Genomic DNA, 22,070 nt, shown 5'->3' with positions numbered 1-22,070 from the left:
TGTGGTAGCAAAGAATTGGAAAAAAAGTAGATGCCCATCAGTCAGGGAATGGCTAAAACAAATTGTTACATAAATGTAGTGGAATATTACTATGCCATAAGGAACAAAAAATATGCTGGATACAGAGAAGAATGGAAAGAAAACTATATGTACAACATCCACAACAATATAAATAGAAAGAATGCTCACAAAACAATCAAAAGCAAATGGTCTAAAATTACAAAGAACAAGCATGACCACAGAGAAAAGCTAGGAGTCACACCCACTCCACTCCTTTGCAGAGGTGGGAGGGCCATAGATTTGGAATATAGCATATGTTTTCAGACTTTTTCAGTATATTGGTTTTGATGATTTTGTCCTCTTCTTCCTCATTTTCTTCTCCTTAAAAACTATTCTTTGTTATATAAGATGGCTCTATGGGAAAAGAACAAGCATTTTATATAGAACAAAAGAAATGAATAAAATTTATTTTAAAAAATTAAAAATAAGTTATATTAACAAAAGAACCTAGGAGTTGAGGGAAGGGGCAGGATGGTAAGGAAAGGACTCCTAGGAGGGAGGACCTATCAGAGAAAGGTGTGACTAAATTTAGCATCTTTCTGATGACTATTAAATCATTTGGGTGTAACTGCCAGCTTTTAAATGATGTAAAATTGTCAATCAAAGAAGAAGAATTTCAAAAATTGAAGAGACAAATGTATGCCAAATTGTGGTATGTAAGACTCCAATAATATCATTTAAAATATAGTCCTCAATACCAGTATTAGCAGTGAATAAATGGGAAAGGTTCATCAGCTGACATAATACTTTCAAATCTATGAGAAGTATAATGGAATTAGTTCTTTGTTCTTGTGCCTTATATAAAAGAAACAGATATAATCAACATCTGATCTTTGGGACCACTATTCTTTTGGAAATTTATATAATGTCATTCTTTACATAAATTAGGGATGTTGAAGCTTTTTAATAAATTGCTAGTGTCAAAGTACATACTGATACTATTCTGGGTTGGATATATTATTTTGGTCTAATTATAGTGAAACACTGAGTCTTTGATTACATAATGAATTTGACTGCCAAGTATAAGCACATTCAGGGACTGGCTTTTAAACAAATATGTATAACTGTTTTCCATTAACTATAGTTGTCTGTTTAGGTCTAAACACATTTATGTACATTTTGATTCCTTCTTACAGCATATTCACTCTTTAAAGCCAGAGTATTTTCACTTTTTTTCTTTGTGTTCTCAGTCCTTAGTATATCGCCTTGCTCATGGTAAGTGTATTTTAATAGATGCTTGTTTAGTAACATAACAAGTAAATGCTTACTGACTGATCTTCTAACAGCATCCTTATTAGACACTACCAGTCTTCTCTTGTCAAACTCCTTAAGACAGAAAGACTTATCTACTGGTCCGCATACAATTTCTTTGTTCAACATTTTATACAGCTCTGTTGTGCTTTTTAGTGTCCATTCCACTCTTTTTAAACAAATGTTAACTGTACAGCTAATGCTTGCTGCCATCTGTTCCTCTTTTTTCTTTTCAATCATGTTCAATGTTTTATTTCATTGAGTTGCTGCTCCACTGATCACCTTCTTAACAATAATCACTTCTTCTCTATCCAATTCTACTTCATTAAGCAGCAGAGATTTTTTTTTTGAATCTTGACACAACTTACTGATGTGATCATTGTGACCAAAAACATTCAGAAAATTTTAATTGCGAAAATGCCAACAGACAAAGATCTTCTCCCTCTCTGGGTATCAAGGCTCCCTATCTTGTGTCTCTTTTACTTGCTTCCATGTCTGTGTAGCCAACTCAATCCAATAAACACTTATCTAACCTGGCAATGTGCAAAATGCCATATACCTATGCCATGTATATTTTAGTATTTTCTACTACGCTAAATTTTACAAGGCAGAATGAGGAAATGGATAAAAAACACTCAGAGGCAAAATAAGGACAAGTAATTCACAGCACTCTTAAAAAGGATGCTGGGTTAAGTCTTCGCACCACTACTAATACTTAATACCATGGCATTGGGGTTAGTCATTTGATCCCTTCAAACTCAGTTATCTCATTTATTAAAAGAAGTTGTGTAAGATAATTTCTAAGGGCCTTTCTGGCTCTAAAATTTTACACCTCCCTAATTTTCTAGGCAGTATTAGGAGGAAAAAATAAAAATGACAAGAAAAGTCCTGTTGTGCTAATATATGTGTGTGTGTGTGTGTGTGTGTATATATATATATATATATACGTATATATATATATATATGTATGTATGTATGTATGTATTAGTGGGAGTATACCTTTGAGACAAGTCACTTAACCTCCTTGGGCCTCAGTTTCCTCATATATAAAATGAGTGGGTTGGACTAGATGGCCTCTGAGATACCTTCTAGTTCTAAGATCTATGATAGTATAATTATCTACTAGAATACACAGAATAAACTTGAGGAAAAATACATCCACAGGAAGCGACTGGAATAATCCACCATATATATCAACATAATAGGCAATCAGGGCAAATCTCCTCTAGAAGAACTAGGTTTTATAAAAATCACTTGAAAAGAGAGTGCCAGAGAATTAAAAGTTCTTTTTTTTCCTACAGGAAAAGCTATTCTGATGGTAAATTCTGAGCACCACTAACTTATAACACTCTACAATATACTTTAGCAGTCCTATTTAAGCATAAGGATGAAAAGCTTTGGAAAAGTTTACACAAACTTGTAGAACAAGAAAAGCTACTTTAATGAAGCAATGTTTAACTAAGCTTGCTCCACTCATCACTCAGCTGTATTTCCCAATTCATCAGAGGAGGTCAGTGGGAATCCAAATTGAGGAAGTACTGACAGCTTTTCCTCCTATTCCAAATTCTCAAGAAAACAAATATGATTCGAGATGCATCATAAATACTCAAACAATATTCAACAAATACCAAGCAAAATTAGATTGCAGTTACATTTTATAAAGGAATTAGCTAAACTCTAGATATAGGGATGAGATACATATCAAATAAGACAAAACAGAAATCCAGAGAGGTAATTTTATAGGCAGTTAAACTGCATAATGAGTAGGGTGCTGGACTTGAAGTCAGGAAGAACTGCCTCAGATACTTACTAGCTCGGAGACCCCAGGCAAGTCTTTTAATCTCTCTGTGTCTCAGTTTCCTTAAGTGTAAATTAAGGGAGTTGAACTTAGTGATCTTTTTTAGCTCTCAACCTAGTTCTACGGTCTTCTAAGACAATATAGCTCAAGGTTTTTAATTAGTATTCATTTATCAAAGGCCTTTCCAAATAAAACGGAAAACAACAAAACCAGCTAAATTTCCCTGCTTCCATGGTTTGAAAAAGAGGCAAGAAGGGGGAGATGTGTAATCTTGTTATTCTCCAATTTTGCTTTTTTGTTGTTATCATCTTACTGCTATCTACACATTTCTAAGACTATCTTCCACCTTCTCCCATCCCAGATCAATTTTGTAAATTGAGAGTGTTCCAAACAAAAGGTATTCTTATCTTTTCTATTCCTTCCTCATGATAAATTTAGAGTTACTCTTCAATAATATTTAGAACTAGAAGGAATGTGTAGGTAACCTAATTCAACAGTCTCATTTTCCAGATGAAGAAACTGTGGGCAAGAGAAATGACAGGACTTGTCCAAGGCAAGATTCAAAACCAAGCACCCTAACTCCAAATACTCTCTTCTATTACACCACAGTTGCAAAAATGGAAGCTCAGACTGAGACAAACTAGTATCACTTTTATTCTAGTTTGTGCTCTGGTTTTTAGAAAAATTTCGACATGCATTATACTTCTTCAATAGTAGGAATGAGGAAACATATTCTCACTCAGTCTTCCATTTGCTTTCCTAAGATTATTATATGCTCAGACACCGCTGGCTGATATTTCACTACTAAATGTATCTACTCATGTGATTTTTTTAAAAAAGACTAACCACTTTTAGCAACTTGTCTTCTAAAAATGCTAAACGCTACTGGCCAAACAGGAATCTATAATATCTGTAAGTCACATTACATAGAGATTAAGACTTACTTTTCTTTCATTAAAATAGTATTTTAATTTGTCTGTAGGGTAGCAAAAAAAATTAAAATCAAGATTTGCTTACTGTTAAAATAAGAGTGATAATAAATTTTCCATGTACCTTAGATCTAGCACAGCTCACTAACTTTTCTTTCACCTAGCAATACCACTACTGGGTCTGTATCCCAAAAGAGATAAAAAACAACAAGGAAAAGGACCTATATGTATAGAAATATTTATAGCAGCTCTTTTCTGGGGGTAATGAATTAGAAATTGAGGAGATGCCCATCAGCTGGGTAATGGCTAAACAAATTGTGGTATGTGATTATGGTAGAATACTAATTCACTATAAGAAATGATGAGCAAGATGGAAATCTTATGAAACAGAGGACTTTTAAGCATTCCTGATGAAAAGATCAGAGCTGAATAGAAAATCAGACTTTAAATACAAGACTCAAGAGAAGCATAAAAAGGTAAACATAAAAGAAAAATCTTAAGGGACTCAATAAGGTTAAACTGTTTACCTTTCTATATGGGGAGATGATATGTATCTTCTAAGAACTTTCTCATTATATTAGGGCAGTCAGAAGGATTCTACATTGAAAGAGGGTGTGGAAGTGAGTTATGTTGGGATGATGTAAAAAAATGGATAGGCAAGAAAGGGGATGCACTGGGAGAAGGGGGAGGAAGAATGGAGAAAATTATCTCACATGGAAGAAGTACCCAAGGAAGAGCTTTTACACTGTAGGGGAAAATGGTGGGGGGTGGGGGTGGGTAGGCGATACTTGAACCTCACTCAAAACTAAATTCGTTCAAAAAGGGTAAATACATATACATACAGGATTGGTGATAGAAATCTTATGTTACCCAACAGGAAATTATAGGAGAAGGGGATAAGAGAAATGGGGCAGGGGTGGGGGGAGAGAGATAAAAGAAGGTAGTGTGCAGAAGCAAAACAGAGTTTAGAGGAGGGAGAGAATAAAAAGAGAGAGAGAGGATAGGTAGAAGAAAACAGAATGAAGAGAAATACACAGTTAATTATCACAACTGTGAATGTGAAAGGATGAACATACTTATAAAATAGAAGCAGATAGCAAAATGGATTAGAAACCAGAATCCAATAATATTTTATTTACAAGAAACATACTTGAATCAGAAACATACTCAGAGTTAAAATAAGGGGCTGGAGCAGCATTCCTGATGAAAAGACCAGAGCTGAATATAAAATTTAACATTCAAACACACAAGACTCAAGAGAAGCATAAAAAGATAAATATGAAAAAGTAATCATAAGGGACTCAATAAAGTTAAACTGTTCATAGTCCTATATGGAAAGATGATACTTGTAATTCCTAGTAACTTTCTTATTATTAGGGCAGTTAGAAGGAGTGTACATAGACCAAGGGTATGAGTGTGGGTTGAGTTGTGAGTTGAATATGATGGGATAAAAAAATAAGGAGTGAGAAAGAAGAATTCACTAGGAGGTGAAAGGGAGGGACAGAATGGGGAAAATTTTCTCTCATAAAAGAGGCACGGAACAAAGAGCTTTTATAGTGGAGGGGAAAGTAGGGGTGGGTGGGCAATGCTTGAACCTTAGTCCCATCAGAATTTGTTCAAAGAAGGAAGAATAAGAGATATGGGAGGGGGATGACAAAAGAGAAGATAGATTAAAGGAGGCAGTATACAGAAGCAAAATACTTTTGAGGAGGGACAGGATGAAAAAAAGGAGAAAGAAGAATAAACAAAATAGGATGGAGAGAAATACACAGTAAATTTAACTGTGAATGTGAATGGGATAAGCTCACCCATAAAATAGAAGGGGACAGCAGAATGGATTAGAAACCAGAATCCAACAACATGTTGTTTACAAGGGACACATCTGAAACAGAAAGAGACATACAGATTTAAAATAAAGGGCTGGAGAAGAATCAATTATGTTCTGGCAGAAGTGAAAAAGGCAAGGGGAAGCAATCATGATTTCAGACAAAGCAAAAGCAGAAATAGACAATTAAAAGGAATAATCAGGAAGACAACGTTTTGCTAAAAGGTACCACAGACAATGAAGTAATATAAAAAATTTTATACCAAATTTCTCTGACCAAGATCTTATTTCTCAAGTATATAGGGAACTAAGTCAAAATTGTTAAAACAAGAGTCATTCCCCAGCTGACAAATGGTCAAAGGATATGAATGGGCAAAGAAATCAAAATTATCTACAGTCATATATACAAAAACATTCTAAATCACTGTTGATCAGAGAACTTCAAAGTAAAGTACCACCTCATACCTATAAGAAATGACAAACCCTGGAGGGAATGAGGGAAAACAGGTACACTAATCAATTGCTGGTGAATCTGTGAACTGGTTCAAATACTCTGGAGGACAATTTGGAACTATGTCCAAAGAGCTATAAAATTGTGTATACCATTTGACCACTACTACATCTTACCACCAAAAAGATGAAAGAAAAATGAAAAGGACCTATATGTACAAAATTATTTGTAGCAGCTCTTTTTAACAGTGACAAAGAATTGGAAATTGAGGGGATGCTCATCAATTGGAGAATGGCTGAACAAGTTCTGGTATATGATTATGATGGAGCAATATTGTGTGATAAAAAATAATGAAGGGTTGGTTCAGGAAAAACAAAACAAAACATAGAAATGTTGTTTTGATGATTCCACTTGTATAAGTGATATCATTTGCTTGCCTTCTCAGTGGGTAAGGAAGTGAAGCAGAGAATTTGGAACTCAAAATTTAAAAAGAAAAGCCTGCTTAAAAATGAATAATACATTTGTTTTGAAGAATTTTGTTTGAAGAGAAGAGAGAATTCTAAAACCAGCTGATTTTCTAGTACTGAAACTGGAAACTAGAGTGCTCTTTAATTCTAAGATAGAGATTTTAACTAACCCAACCTATTACATTAATTTATAATTACTCAACACTTGTGTTTTGGTTTTAGTTTGTATAATTTCTAAATCAGGTTGACTGAACTTTCTATTTTGTTGTATTCTTAACATGCAATAAATAAAGTGAAGAAACAATTGTTTTTAGTTACTAGTTTACCTACAATGGAGTCTACTGAGATCCAAGACTAGATCCAAGACATATACTATACAAACAAAGGGATGCACTGCACTGAATAATAAAATAGATCAACACAATAACATAACACACAATAATACCACCAAAACCCCAACAGACAGCCCTCAATGAAACCATTAAAATACAGAGATATAACCAGAAATGAAGGGGAAGAAAAAACAACTGGGCATGAACCTTATTAAGAAAATACTGGAAAGTTTCCTGAATTATTAGAGATGATTTAAAATAGATAACTTGCATTACTTTGTAGTTTATACTTTGGCCAGCTAATATTATTTTTGCCAAGAAACTTCAACTAAATTGAGAGCTAACATAGGCAGTTAAGAGCACTACAGAACCAGAAAAGTACTGTCTTGCTTGCTGATGACTCAAAGATTCACCATCTTTTCTTCCAATAATCCTAGAGTTACCTCCAATGATGCAGACTGAAACCTATAAAGGCTGATCCAGTCTATACGATTTTTGACCATGTCTTCCTGAAAGTTTACCACAAGGTGGGTGCACCCAAGCATTCTTGCCATCAACCTGGTATCCCCCATTCTCTCACTATGGGACTAGACCATCATCTTTTAATTTCAAACAATTCCTTAATAACATCCTTTAGTCCTGTTTTTTTTTCAGAATTCTTTATTGATCATCTGGATTTGGAATCAGGAAAACTAAAGTTTGAATGAACCAGACATGAACCAGATGTAAAATCTTGGGTGGGCTACCTAACTTCTCTTGGATGTGGTTTACTTAACTTAAAAATAGGAATATAAATAACAAAACTGAGCTCACAGAGTGATTGTGAGGATTAAATGAGATGCATACAAACTGCTCTGAAAACCTTAGAGCACCATATAAATGTCAGGTATTTAAAAATTTTTAGCACACATTGGAGCTTACCTTATACCTATTATGCAGTCAATCAGTCAACTAGTTTTTATTAAGCACATAGATTATTAAGCCAGGCACTGTAGAAAGCACTGGAATTATACATACAAGTAAAAAGACAGGAACTTACATTGCAATTGGGGAAAATAATACATAAAAGAAAACTGAGAAGGGAGAAAGGGATAAAGGTAGGTGGGCAATGGATGGCAGAGAAAGTTCAGAGTGCAGCCAGCAGAGGAAAGATATATAGCATCCTGGGCACTTTTTTAATGCACCTTTCCATTACCCTCTGTGTGATACCTTTTTTTATTTTATCTTGGATCATTGTATTGCTAAGAACAGCTAAATCATTCACATTTGACCATCTTACAATGTTGCTGCTACTGTGCACAATTTTCTCCTGGTTCTGCATTCTTTTTTATTTAGTTTTCAGCATTGATTTTTCGCAAGAGTTTGAATTACAAATTTTCTCCCCATTTCTACCCGGCCCCCCACTCCAAGATGGCATATATTCTGGTTGCCCTGTTCCCCAGTCAGCCCTCCCTTCTGTCACCCCACTCCCCTCCCATCCCCTTTTCCCTTCCTTTCTTGTAGGGCAAGATAAATTTCTACACCCCATTGCCTGTGTATCTTATTTTCTAGTTGCATGCAAAAATGTTTTTTTTTTTGTTTTTGAACACCTGTTTTTAAAACTTTGAGTTCCAAATTCCCTCCCCTCTTCCCTTCCCACCCACCCTCCCTAAGAAGTCAAGCAATTCAACATAGGCCACATGCATATCATTATGTATAACCCTTCCACAATACTCATGTTGTGAAAGACTAACTATATTTTGCTCCTTCCTAACCTATCCCCCTTTATTGAATTTTCTCCCTTGGCCCTATTCCCTTTCGAAAGTGTTAGTTTTTGATTACCTCCACCCCCATCTACCCTCCCTTCTATCATCCCTGCCTTTTTTTATCTTCTTCCTCCTTTTTTCCTGTGGGGTAAGATACCCAAATGAGTATGTATGGTATTCCCTCCTCAGGTCAAATTTGACGAGAGCAAGATTCACTCATTCCCCCTCACCTGCCTTCTCTTCTCTTCCTATAGAACTGCTTTTTCTTGCCACTTTTATGCGAGATAATTTACCCCATTCTATCTCTCCCTATCTCTCTCTCTCAATATATTCCTCTCTCATCCCTTAATTTGATTTTATTTCTTTTAGATATCTTCCCTTCATCTTCAACTCACCCTGTGCCCGCCCGCTCTCTCTCTCTCTCTCTCTCTCTCTCTCTCTATATATATATATGTAAATACACACACACACATACATATATACATACATACATACTCACATATACATATATATACACATAAAGATATATGTGTGTGTGTACATATATATATATATATATATGTACACACACACACACACACACACATATTCCCTTCAGCTACCCTAATACTGAGGTCTCATGAATCATACACATCATCTTTCCATCTAGGAATGTAAACAAAACAGTTCAACTTTGATAAGTCCCTTGCAATTTCTTTTTCTTGTTCTTTTTCTTGATTACCTTTTCATGCTTCTCTTGATTCTTGTGTTTGAAAGTCAAATTTTCTATTCAGCTCTGGTCTTTTCACTGAGCAAGCTTGAAAGTCCTCTATTTTATTAAAAATCCATATTTTGCCTTGGAGCATGATACTCAGTTTTGTTGGGTAGGTGATTCTTGGTTTTAATCCTAGGTCCATTGACCATTGACCTCCGGAATATCATATTCCAAGCCCTTCAATCTCTTAATGTAGAAGCTGCTAGATCTTGGATTATTCTGATTGTGTTTCCACAATACTCAAATTGTTTCTTTCTGGCTGCTTGCAGTATTTTCTCCTTGATCTGGGAGCTCTGGAATTTGGCAACAATATTCCTAGGAGATTTCTTTTTGGGATCTATTTGAGAAGGCGATCGGTGGATTCTTTCAATTTCTATTTTTCCCTGTGGCTCTAGAATATCAGGGCAGTTCTCCTTGATAATTTCTTGAAAGATAATATCTAGGCTCTTTTTTTGATCATGGCTTTCAGGTAGTCTAATAATTTTAAAATTATCTCTCCTGGATCTATTTTCCAGGTCAGTGGTTTTTCCAATGAGATATTTCACATTGTCTTCCATTTTTTCATTCCTTTGGTTCTGTTTTATAATATCTTGATTTCTCATAAAGTCACGAGCTTCCACTTGCTCCAATCTAATTTTTAAAGTAGTATTTTCTTCAGTGGTCTTTTGGACCTCCTTTTCCATTTGGCTAATTCTGCCTTTCAAGGCATTCTTCTCCTCATTGGCTTTTTGAAGCTCTTTTGCCATTTGAGTTAGTCTATTTTTTAAGGTGTTGTTTTCTTCAGTATATTTTTCAGTATTTTTTTGGGTCTCCTTTGGCAAGTCATTGACTTGTTTTTCATGGTTTTCTCGCATCCTTCTCATTTCTCTTCCCAATTTTTCCTCTACTTCTCTAACTTGCTTTTCCAAATCCTTTTTGAGTTCTTTCATGGCCTGAGACCAGTTCATGGTTTTTCTTGGAGGCTTTTGTTGTAGACTCTTTGACTTTGCTGACTTCTTCTGGCTGTATGTTTTGGTCTTCTTTGTCACCAAAGAAATATTCCAGAGTCTGAGACTGAATCTGGATGCGTTTTCACTGCCTGGCCATATTCTCAACCAACTAACTTGACCCTTGAGTTTTTCAGTGGGGTATGACTGCTTGTAGAGTTAAGAGAACTATGTTCCAAGCCTGGGGGGATGTGCCAGCTCTGCCACACCAGCGCTCCTCCTTCCCCAAGAACCCCCAACCTGGACTGGACTTAGATCTTCAGCAGGCTCTTCACTCCTGCTCTGATCCACCACTTAATTCCTCCCACCAGGTGGGTCTGGGGCCTGAAGCAACTGCAACTTTAGTTCTGTAGCTGCCCCACCTCCTCTGCCCCCGGGGCGGTGGCCGAACCGGGAACTCCTTTATAAACTCTGTCCCCAGCAGCTTTTCCCACTAACCTTCTCTGTTGTCTTTGGTGTTTGTGGGTTGAGAAGTCTGGTAACTGCTGCAGCTCACTGATTCAGGGTGCTAGGGCCCGCTCCGCCTGGCTCCTGCTCTGGTTGGTCCGCACCGCCCATGCTGGGCTCTGCTCCGCTCTGCTCCCAGCTCCATGCGGGATAGACCTCACCCAGAGACCATCCAGGCTGTCCTAGGCTGGAGCCCTGCTTCCCTCTGCTATTTTGTGGGTTCTGCAGTTCTAGTATTGGTTCAGAGCCATTTTTTATAGGTTTTTGGAGGGGCTTGGTGGGGAGCTCATGCTAGTCCCTGCTTTCTAGCCGCCATCTTGGCTCCACCCCCCCCCCCCCCGGTTCTGCCTGTGTGATACCTTTTTAAAAGAATTTTTTTTCCAATAGCAAAAATCTGTCTTCTCTCTTCCACCTCATCCCCCCTCCATTTGTCTCCTTTGATTTTCAGTATTTCTAATTTGGTATTTAATTGGGGATTTTCAATTTGTTCTTTTTCTAGCTTTTTCAGTTGTATGCCCAAATCATTGATCTCCTTTTCCCCTATTTTATTCATTTAGAGCATTTAGAGATATAAAACTTCCCCTAAAAATTGCTTTTGCTGCATCCCATAAGTTTTGGTATGTTGTCTCATTATTGTCATTCTCTTGAAGTTTCTCTGATTTTTCTTTGGCCCACTCATTCTTTAGAATTAGATTGTTTAGTTTCCAATTAATTTTTAGCTTATTTTTCCATGGTTCTTTGTTACAAATAATTCTTATTGCATCATGATCGGAAAAGTATGCTTTCCCCAGTCTGCCCTCTCTTCTGTCACCCCACTCCCCTCCCATCCCCTTTCCCCTTACTTTCTTGTAGGGCAAGATAGATTTCTATACCCCATTCCCTGAATATCTTATTTCCAAGTTGCATGTAAAAACAACTTTTTTTTTAAGCATTTGTTTTTAGAACTCTGAGTTCCATATTCTCCCCCTTTTTCCCTCCCCACCCACCCTCCTTGAGAAGGAAAGCAATTCAACATAGGCCATACATGTATCCTTATGCAAGACACTTCCATGACAGTCATGTTGTGAAAGACTAGCTATATTTCCCACCATCCTATTTCTGTCCCCCTTTATTCAGTTTTCTCCCTTGACCCTGTTCCTTTTCAAAAGTGTTTGCTTTTGATTACTCTCTCCTCTCATCTGTCCTCCCTTCTGTTATCCTCCCTCTCTTATCCTCTTCCTCCCTACTTTCCTGTAGGGTAAGATACCCAATTGAGTGTGTATGTTATTCCTTCCTTAAGTCAAATATGATGAGAGCAAAATTCACTCATTCCCTTTCATCTGCCCCCTCTTCCCTTCCAATAGGAGTGCTTTTTCTTGCCAATTTTATGTGAGATGATTTACCCAATTCTCTCTCTCCCTTTCTCCTTCTTCCAATTTATTCTTCTCTCAACCCTTAATTTTATTTTTTTTTGATATCACCTCTTCATATTCAACTCATCCTGTGCCCTCTGTGTGTGTTTACACACACACACACACACACACATACCCTTCATCTACCCCAATACTGAGAAAAGTTTCAGGAGTTACAAATATCATCTTTACATGTAGGAATGTAAACATAAGAGTTCAACTTTAGTAAGTCCCTTATGATTTCTCTTTCTTGTTTACCTTTTCATGCTTCTCTTGATTCTTGTATTTGAAAGTCAAATTTTCTATTCAGCTCTGGTCTTTTCATAGAGAAAACTTGAAAGTCCTCTATTTTATTGAAAGCCTATATTTTGCCCTGGAGTATTATACTCAGTTTTGCTGGGTAGGTGATTCTTGGTTTTAATACCAGCTCCTTTGACCGCCGGAATATCATATTCCAAGCCCTTTGATCCCTTAATGTAGAAGTGGCTAGAGGTTGTATTATTCTGATTGTGTTTCCACAATATTCAAATTGTTTCTTTCTGGCTGCTTGCAATATTTTCTCCTTGACCTTGAAACTCTGGAATTTGGCTACAATCTTTTTCAAGAGGCAAATGGTGGATTCTTTCAATTTTTATTTTACCCTCTGGTTCTAGAATATCAGGGCACTTTTCCTTGATAATTCCTTGAAAGATGGTGTCTAGGCTCTTTTTTTGATCATGGCTTTCAGGTTGTCCAATAATTTTTAAATTATCTCTCCCGGGTCTATTTTCCAATGAGATATTTCACATTGTCTTCTATTTTTTCATTCTTTTGGTTCTGTTTTATAATTTCTTGATTTCTCATAAAGTCACTAGCTTCCACTTGCTCCAATCTAATTTTTAAGGTAGTATTTTCTTCAATGGTCTTTTGAACCTCCTTTTCCACTTGGCTAATTCTGCCTTTTAAGGCATTCTTTTCCTCTTTGGCTTTTTGGAGCTCTTTTGCCATTTGGGTTAGTCTACATTTTAAGGTGTTATTTTCTTCAGTATTTTTTTGGGTCTCCTTTAGCAAGTCATTGACTTGTTTTTCACGATTTTCTTGCATCACTCTCATTTCTCTTCCCAATTTTTCCTCTACTTCTCTTACTTGCTTTTCCAAATCCTTTTTGAGCTCTTCCATAGCCTGAGACCAATTCATATTTTTCTTGGAGGCTTTTGATGTAGGGTCTTTGACTTTGATGACTTCTTTTGGCTGTATTTTTTTGATCTTCTTTGTCACCAAAGAAAGATTCTATTGTCTGATTCTGAGTCTGAGTCCTTTTGTGCTGCCTGCTGCTCATATTCTCAGCCAACTACTTGACCCTTGAGCTTTTGGTCAGGTTATGACTGCCTTAAAAATAGAGAGTGCCTTGTCCCAAGCTACAGGGGCCTTGCACTACTGTTTTCAGAGCCACTTCTAAGCCACCACAAGCTCTGCCACACCAGTGCTCCTCCTCCTCCAAGAACTGCCAACCAGAACCACGACCCAGATCCAAGCAAGGCAAAGCAAGAGAACCCTGCCTCTGTGCCAGCAAAGCACTCCCTGCACTCCTGCTCTGATCTGCGGCTTGCTTCCTCCCACCAGGTGTGGCCTGGGGCTGGAAGCAGCCGCAGGTGGAGCTCTGGAAGCAGCCACAGGAGCTTCCTGCTGCCAAAATCGTGCCACCCTGGCTGGGGCCAGACCGGCACTTCTCTCACCCAGGTCCAGCAGTTTTCCCACTGACCTTGCTCAGTTGTCTTTGGCATTTGTGGGTTGAGAAGTCTGGTGACTGCTACAGCTCAGAGATTCCTGGCCCTGAGGGCCTGCTCCCTGGATCTCCTCTGCCCTGGTCTCTCACGGCGCGGCCCACACTTGGCTGCGCTCTGCTCCTGGGATGGTGCGAAAGACCCTTCCCAATGCCCATCCAGGCCATCCTGGGCTGGAGACCTGCTTCCCTCTGTTATTTTGTGGGTTCTATAGCTCTAGAATTTGTTCAGAGCTGTTTTTACAAGTGTTTGGAGGGATTTGGGGGAGAGCTTAAGTGAGTCTCTGTTTTCTAGTCACCATCTTGGCTCTGCCCCCCACCCCATTTCAGGTTAGAATGAAGTCTGTCTACTCCTCATTTCTTATAGCACAATAGTATTCCATTACATTCATATACCACAATTTGTTTAGCCATTCCTCAATTGTTGGGCATCCCCCTGATTTCCAATTCTTTGCTACCACAAAAAGAGCTGCTATAAATATTTTTGTACATACGTGTTCCTTTCCCACTTGTGTGATCTCTTTGGGATATAGCCCTAGAAATGGTATTGCTGGGTCAAAGGGTATGCATATTTTTATAGCCCTTTGGACATAGCTCCAAATTGCTCTCCAGAATGGCTGGATCAGTTCACAATTCCACCAACAATGTAATAATGTTCCAATTTTCCCACATCCTCTCCAGCATTTATCATTTTCCTGTTTTGTCATGTTAGCTAATCTGACAGGAGAGATGTGGTACCTAAGAGTTGTTTTGATTTGTATTTCTCTAATCAATAGTGATTTAGAGCATTTTTTCATATGATTATAGATATCTTTAATTTCTTCCTCTGAAAACTGCCTGTTCATATCCTTTGACCATTTCTCATTTGGGGAATGACTTGTATTCCTATAAATTTGGCTCAGTTCCCTGTATATTTTAGAGATGAGGCCTTTATCAGAGACATTAGTTGTAAAGATTTTCTCCCAATTTTCTGCTTCCCTCCTAATCTTTGTTGCATTGGCTTTGTTTATACAAAAACTTTCCAACTTAACATAATAAAAATTATCCATTTTGCATTTTGTAATGCTCTCTATCTCTTGTTGTGTCATGAATTCTTTGCTTTGCCATAAATCTGATAGGTAAACTATTCCTTGCTCTTCCAAATTGCTTCTAGTATCAGCCTTTATTCCTAAATCATGAACCCATTTTGACTTTATTTTGGTATATGGTGTAAGATATTGGTCTATGTCCAGTTTCTGCCATATCATTCTCCAATTTTCCCAGCAGTTTTTGTGAAATAGTGAATTCTTAGCCCAGAAGCTGTATTCTTTGCATTTATCAAAGAGGAGACTGCTATAGTCATTGACTACTGCATCTATTCCACTGATCCACCACTCTGTTTCTTAGCCAATAACAAGTAGTTTTGATGACTGCTGCTTTATAGTGCAGTTTAATATCTGGTATGGCTAGGCCACCTTCCCTAGCACTTCTTTTCATTAATTCCCTTGATATTCTGGACCTTGGGAAATTTATTTCTGTTTCCACAGTGTCTTTGTCTATCTTCTCTCCTTTGACTAGTTAAAAATGGCAGTGAGGTTCAAATGTCACCTGTCCCTCCAAACCTTCCTCCTTATTTATATAGACTTCTATGGTCCCAGTTATGAAAGATAATTTTCTCTAACCTTACTCTCTCATATCTCCCTCCCCTAGTGTATTACTCTTTCTCTACCATTCCAATCTTCTTTTAAGATCATATGCAACAGAACCACTCCCAGGTTTTCTAAATAGACCACTGCTATTGACACTAATAATAAGAGTTCAGAAGGGGCACATGTACCTCCTCCCAATATTAGAATATAAAGTTTTTCCTTATTTAATCCCTTTTCATTGTTCATTCACCTTTATCATTTTATGTTTCTCTTGATTTCTGTGTTTGAATTTAAAAGTTCCTACACAGCTCTGCTCTTGTAATCAGGAATGCTTGGAAATCCTTTATTTCAATAAAGTTCCACTGTTTCCCATGCAGGATTATATTCAATTTTGCTGAGTAAGGTATTCTTGGATACAAGCCTATACATCCTTTGTCTTATGGAATATAGTATTCCAAATCCAGTGGTAGCTGCCAAATTTCAATTGTGGCTCCTTGTTATTCGAATTCTTTCTGGCTGCTTGTAGAATTTTTTCTTTTACCTGGAACTTCTGAATTTCGGCTCTAATGTCTGTAAAGAGTTTTGGAAGTAGCAAGTAGATTCTATTTCTATTTTGCCTTTTGAGTCTAAGGAATCTGGGACGTTCTCACTTATGATTTCTTGAAGTATGTTGTTTTAGGCTCCATTTTTGACCATGGCTTTCAAGAAGTCTAATGATTCTTAAGTTATCTCTCCTCAATCTGTTTCCAAAACAATTGTTTTTGCTGTGAGATATCTTACATTTATTTTTTCCAGCTTTTTACTTTGTTTTTAATATTTTAATACTAATATTGTTTCATGGACTCATTAGGTTTTATTTGGTTTATTGTAATTAACTGAGAGTTTGTTGCTTGGGCAAGGTTTTACATCTCTTATGTCAAACTGTTAATTCCCTTTTCAATTTCTTCTTCCATCCCTCTCATTCCTTTTCTATTATTTTCCCTTAGTATTCTTCTTTCAGTGGTTAAAAAAAATTAAACGCTTGCTTCATCTTTTCTAGGAATTGTAATCTAAATTGTGTCCAACTTGTGTTTTTTCTTTAAGGCTATCCTTGTAGATGTTTTGGAGACATTCTCTTCTTCTCGGTTTGTATCTTGAGTGGCCCTGAGTACCCATTAATGGTGGGATTCTTGTTTGTTTGCTAATTCTTCAAGCTTATTTGTACTTTATGTTATGGCTAGGCTCTAGGAACTTCTGGAGGAAATGTCTAGCTTAGTCCAACTACTGCTTTCTTGAAACACTGAATATTGGATATTCAAGCAATCAAGGGAGAGCTCAGGCTGGGGACCTGTAAGCTTTCATTGTTCTCAAAGTGGTCTGATCCAAAACAAAGTCTGATCATTGCAGAGTTCAGACTCTGATCTGAGTTCAAGTTCCTGATGTGGGTTTGGGTCTGAGCAACAGACCTATGAGCTTGCCCTATTTGGAATTTCAATAGACTACTGCAGGATAAAAATGTTTAATAGCCAAAGGCAAATACAGATCCCTAGGACATTTCCATGAAACCCCCCTTCCAAGTTGACATTGAAGTATTAAATACTAATCATTGGGTTTAACTGCTCAAACAGGTATGAATCCATCTAATACTCTACTGTCTAGTCCACACCCTCTATCCTTTCCACAAAAATGGCATGATTTGTTGAAATCAAGGTTAACTAGATCTATAAAATTCTCCTCATCTACCACATTAGTAATCTTGCCAAAAAAAAGAAAAAGAAAAAGGCTAGGCTAAATGCCTAGCTTTACAGGTTTTTAAAATAAGGTTTATTGAAATTTTTTGTTTTAATAATATAGTCATATCTGGTACCACTCTTCAGCACTCCTCCTAACCTTTATCCCAGCACCTACCCCATTCATGGAATTGAACCCTACCATTTAGCAAAGAAAAACAGTTAACCAAAATTAATTAAAATGAAAGATGCTGACAGTTTATAGCTGTTGAAGAACTGAACTAGAACTTCATGATGTCTGACTGTTTTTTGGCTTGCCATGGGATTCCCAAAGATATACTAAAATAAAGACTCTTTTAATAGATTTATTAGTTTTTCCTTAATATTTTTGAAAGAGCATGATAAAATAATTCTATCATCAAGAGATTGAAAAACATTTGATGTGAGCTAAGATAATGGAATTACATCATGTCTTTTACTACGACACAATACCATGTTGGCAAGTACCCTCTCCAGCTTAGATAATAAAATGGCTGCTCTTAGTAAACTTGCTTTGAGGACCCATGAAAAAGAAAAAAAAATAGTTATCACAAGCACATTCGATAGGGTAGGGAGAATAAAATATTGCTTCTTATGATGTGATAGCGAAATCACTTGATTGATATCTGTTTACTCTTTTAAAGTACATATGTAAACAATGAACATTTGTTTGTCTAGGTGAGGTTACAGAATAACTAGATGAAGTTAGGTGTAAAACAAACTCCCTCTCACAAAACAAAAGCCAGGAAATACTAGTTGAGACAGCTCTTTAAAATAAGGTGTGTTCCTGGTTTAGGCAGCTCAGGATTATTTCTATGGATTTTCATTGTCATTATTATACGCTATCTTCATTCCCTGTCAGAGCTATATACGGTTGAAATTATAAGAAACTTTTTAAAAAATGATATTACTGATTACTCAGGTTTCCAAAAAAACTTAATATCAAAAAGGGTAGTATCAACCATTATCAATATTAATGACAACAGCTAACATTTATAAAGTGCTTTAAAGTCTACAAAAGCTTTACACCCATCATTTCATCTGATTACAAACCAGAATGTTCCACTCTATTTTTAATATCAATCAGTTAGTTAACAAGCATTATATTAAATGCTTACTATTTGTCAGGTCATATAGATGAAGCAGATAGATGGCTTAGTAGATAGAGAACAGGGCCTGGAATCTGGAAGACCTGAGTTCAATTCCAGCCTCAGACACTAACTAGCTGTGTGACCCTAGGGGCAAGTCACTTAACCTCTTTTTGCCTTAATCCAAAGTCGAAGGAAATGGCAAATTACTCCAATATCTTTGCCAAGGCAACTCCATGGATGGTATTGGTGTGCTTGTGGCTACAGGGTGGGACACGACTGAACCACTGAATGACAACGTGTCAGGTCTGTCCTAAGTGACTGAAACAGAAAGAAAGGCTAAAATATGGACACTTCTCTCAAGGATCTTACATTCTAATGTAAGACAACATGCAAACAACTGTGATTATTCAAAACATGTGCAATATAAATGAAAAGCAACAGAAGGTGGGAGAATGAGACATAAGATCTTTGAGATGACCAAGTAAACCCAAATTCCAAATTAACAAGAATACATTACTCTTTCATGGTAATTTTAATGCCATTTCTTCAACAGTTAAAATACTTCTTAGCAGAGTTTAGTTCTCCATTTTTAAAGATATATGTAATAACGATCCTATTTCGAAGGGAACTGTGAAGATCCTAATAAAGGAATTAATCTGCTTCATGAATATCAAATATTACATACTAGGAACATCTATTTTCTTCTCTATGAAGAGATATATCATTCCTCAATCACATGACTAACAAAATCAAGGATTAGGCATTTTCTTCAGTCACTATTAATTCTCAAAAAACCCCAAAGGAGGGATTATAAGTCATAGGCAGAGCAATTACACCTGAATCCACAGGACAAGAAAGTAATGAGTCTTAACCAGGTAATTGCTTAAGAATCAACAGTTGAGAATGCTAATCTATAATGCCCTCTCTTAACAGCCCTTCCCCTACCAGTCTCAATATTCCAAAATGATCAACTCAGAGGCATATGCTTTGGGACCCACTAAGGGATTTCCTTTCTGCTACAGAGACTGTCAGAACACCCACCTATGCTTTTCTTCAAGCATCTTGCTGCAATAACCAGCAAGTCCATGGTTAAACAATAAAGGAAAAATAACTCCTGTAGTCTCTCAGCAATAGAAAGAGCAAAAGGTGAATGGAAGAGGTGGAAAAGGGTGGGTGGAGGAAAGAAATTATAGAATGAAAGGTAGAGGTTTACCACCCAATGGGGGCAGGGTCCCATTAAAGAACATCCCCACTGCAGAAATTATATTCTATAACGGGAAATGGGTACCTTACAATGGGTCTAATATTGAAGGAGTTGGTACACAGGCAGATTATTTCCTTTGAAAGAATATCATGCATCCATGGACAACATCGTGCCCCAGGAAAAGGAAAACGTTGAGCTCCTAGGGGCAACTGGATGCCCAGAAAGGTGAGTAGAGAACCAACCTTTGGACCCAGAGAATCAATTACATGGTAAATTGGAAAGAGAATAATCATGAGAATAGGAATAGAACTGGATGATAGGATTTGGGACACGGGGAAATTTCTGTCTCTAGTGCCATTAGGCAATGCTTCTAGCTGCATTAGATCCCTCATAAAGGGGTACTACTGAGAGCAAAGTACAACAGAAAAAAGGGGCAAGATTTGAAAAGGTGATAAGACAGAAATTGGCTAGAAAAAGGTACTCAAACTTAATATTTCGGAAGCTGAATTCCATGAAAAAGAAATAGGTTAAAGAAAGAATAAGTAGTCACATCATGAATCAAAGAATAAAAGTCAGAATATACATAAAGAAAGGGAATTAATGAAGAGAACAAGGTAAAGAAATCCTTCTTAGAAAAAGACAGAAAAAAAAGAAAAAAGCTAACAAGTAAAAGAAATTGGAGGGGAATATTCCTATATGGAGAAAAAATTTTAAATAAACCATTTAACTGAGAAAGGAAAAGAGGGGAAGAATTAGAAGTAAAGAAATACTTAGAAAAAGACAGAAAAAAAATGCAAAGGAAGCTATAGGAAAGGATAGGAGGTAAGGAGGGGATTTGAAATAAACCATGTAACTGAGAAGGGGGGAAAAAGGAAGAAAAGAGGGAAAGAATTAGATTACTAAATGAAGAAAGAAAAAGAAATCAATACATTAAGTATAACTAGAGAAAGGGATAAGAAAGGGGAAGAGGCATACTGATGTTGGGAACAAGAAAGCCTAGAGGAAAAGGACCGCCTAAAGTAGATTAAGAAAAAATAATTGTAGGCTTACAGAACTGACTTCAATGAAGAACAACAACAAAAAATTCTAATTGAGGAAAAAAATTAGTAGATACACAAATAGAAGAAAATTTAAAACAATTACAACATTAAGTATAACTGGATTAAAAAATCCAATGAAATGAGAATGGCAGATTGAATAAGAAAACAAAATCCCACTATCTGTTGCTTACTAGTAACACATTTAAAAACCAAAAACATACATGAAATAAAATGAGACCCTTCAAAAAAATTTACTATGCATTAGCTGAATAAGCAAACCAGGAGTTATAATCATTGTAATCAAAGCAAAAACAACTCAAAACCAATACTGAACTTATATGTTCCAAATGGCGTAGTGTCTGAATTTATAAAGGAAAACTTAACTGCACTGCAAGAAGACAGACAGTAAGACAGTAACTGGAGACTTTAATGCTTATTTCTCAGTGACAAATTTAACATAAGGAAAGGCAAAATTAAAAAATTAGACGAGAAATTAGAATTAAAAGACTTACAGTAATTTCCTAAAGGTTCATTATAGAATATGTATCTTTCTTAGCACCATATGAGAGTTTTGCAAATATTGATCATACGTCAAGATACAGATATATTGTAAAGAAATATAACATGGCAGAAATGCTATGTGCAACTTTTAAAGATCATAATAAAGTGATAAAAATAGTAATCAATTCAGAAAGCACGAACCAATACATGGATCTAAATGGAGACAACAATAAAACCCTAAATAATTAATAAGTCAAAGAACAGATTGTAGAAACAATAATTATGTGGAAGAAGATGATAATAATGAAATAACACACCAAAATTTATTAAATGTAGCTAAAGCCATCCTTAGAAGAAAAATACATACATTAACAAAATATAAAAGGGGATGATTAATGAACTGAATATGTATTTTAAAAAATTAGAAGCCAAAACAACAATCTCAAAATAAGCACATGGGAAAATCTCAAAAAGAGAAATAAACTAAAAAACAAAAAGACTATAAAACGATAAAACTAAAATTTAGTTCTTTGAAAAGACTAAACTTGATAAATCTTTAGTCAACCATATTTTTAAAAAGGCAGAAAATAAAATCAACAAAATAGCAAATGAATAGTGAAATAACAACAAAACCCAAAGAAATAAAAAGAATTATCAGAA

General features: G+C 36.3%; 1 protein-coding gene across 6 annotated transcripts in view; it reads right to left on the bottom strand.

The window, feature by feature from the left end:
- Positions 1-22,070, bottom strand: part of RASAL2 (RAS protein activator like 2) — a 353,760-nt gene that overhangs the window by 132,651 nt on the left and 199,039 nt on the right. The gene's annotated exons all lie outside the window — the stretch shown is intronic.

This window comes from Trichosurus vulpecula, chromosome 4 (genome assembly GCF_011100635.1).
Source record: "Trichosurus vulpecula isolate mTriVul1 chromosome 4, mTriVul1.pri, whole genome shotgun sequence".
In the NCBI taxonomy this organism is placed as follows: domain Eukaryota; kingdom Metazoa; phylum Chordata; class Mammalia; order Diprotodontia; family Phalangeridae; genus Trichosurus; species Trichosurus vulpecula.
This window is presented reverse-complemented; position numbering and strand designations above follow the sequence as displayed.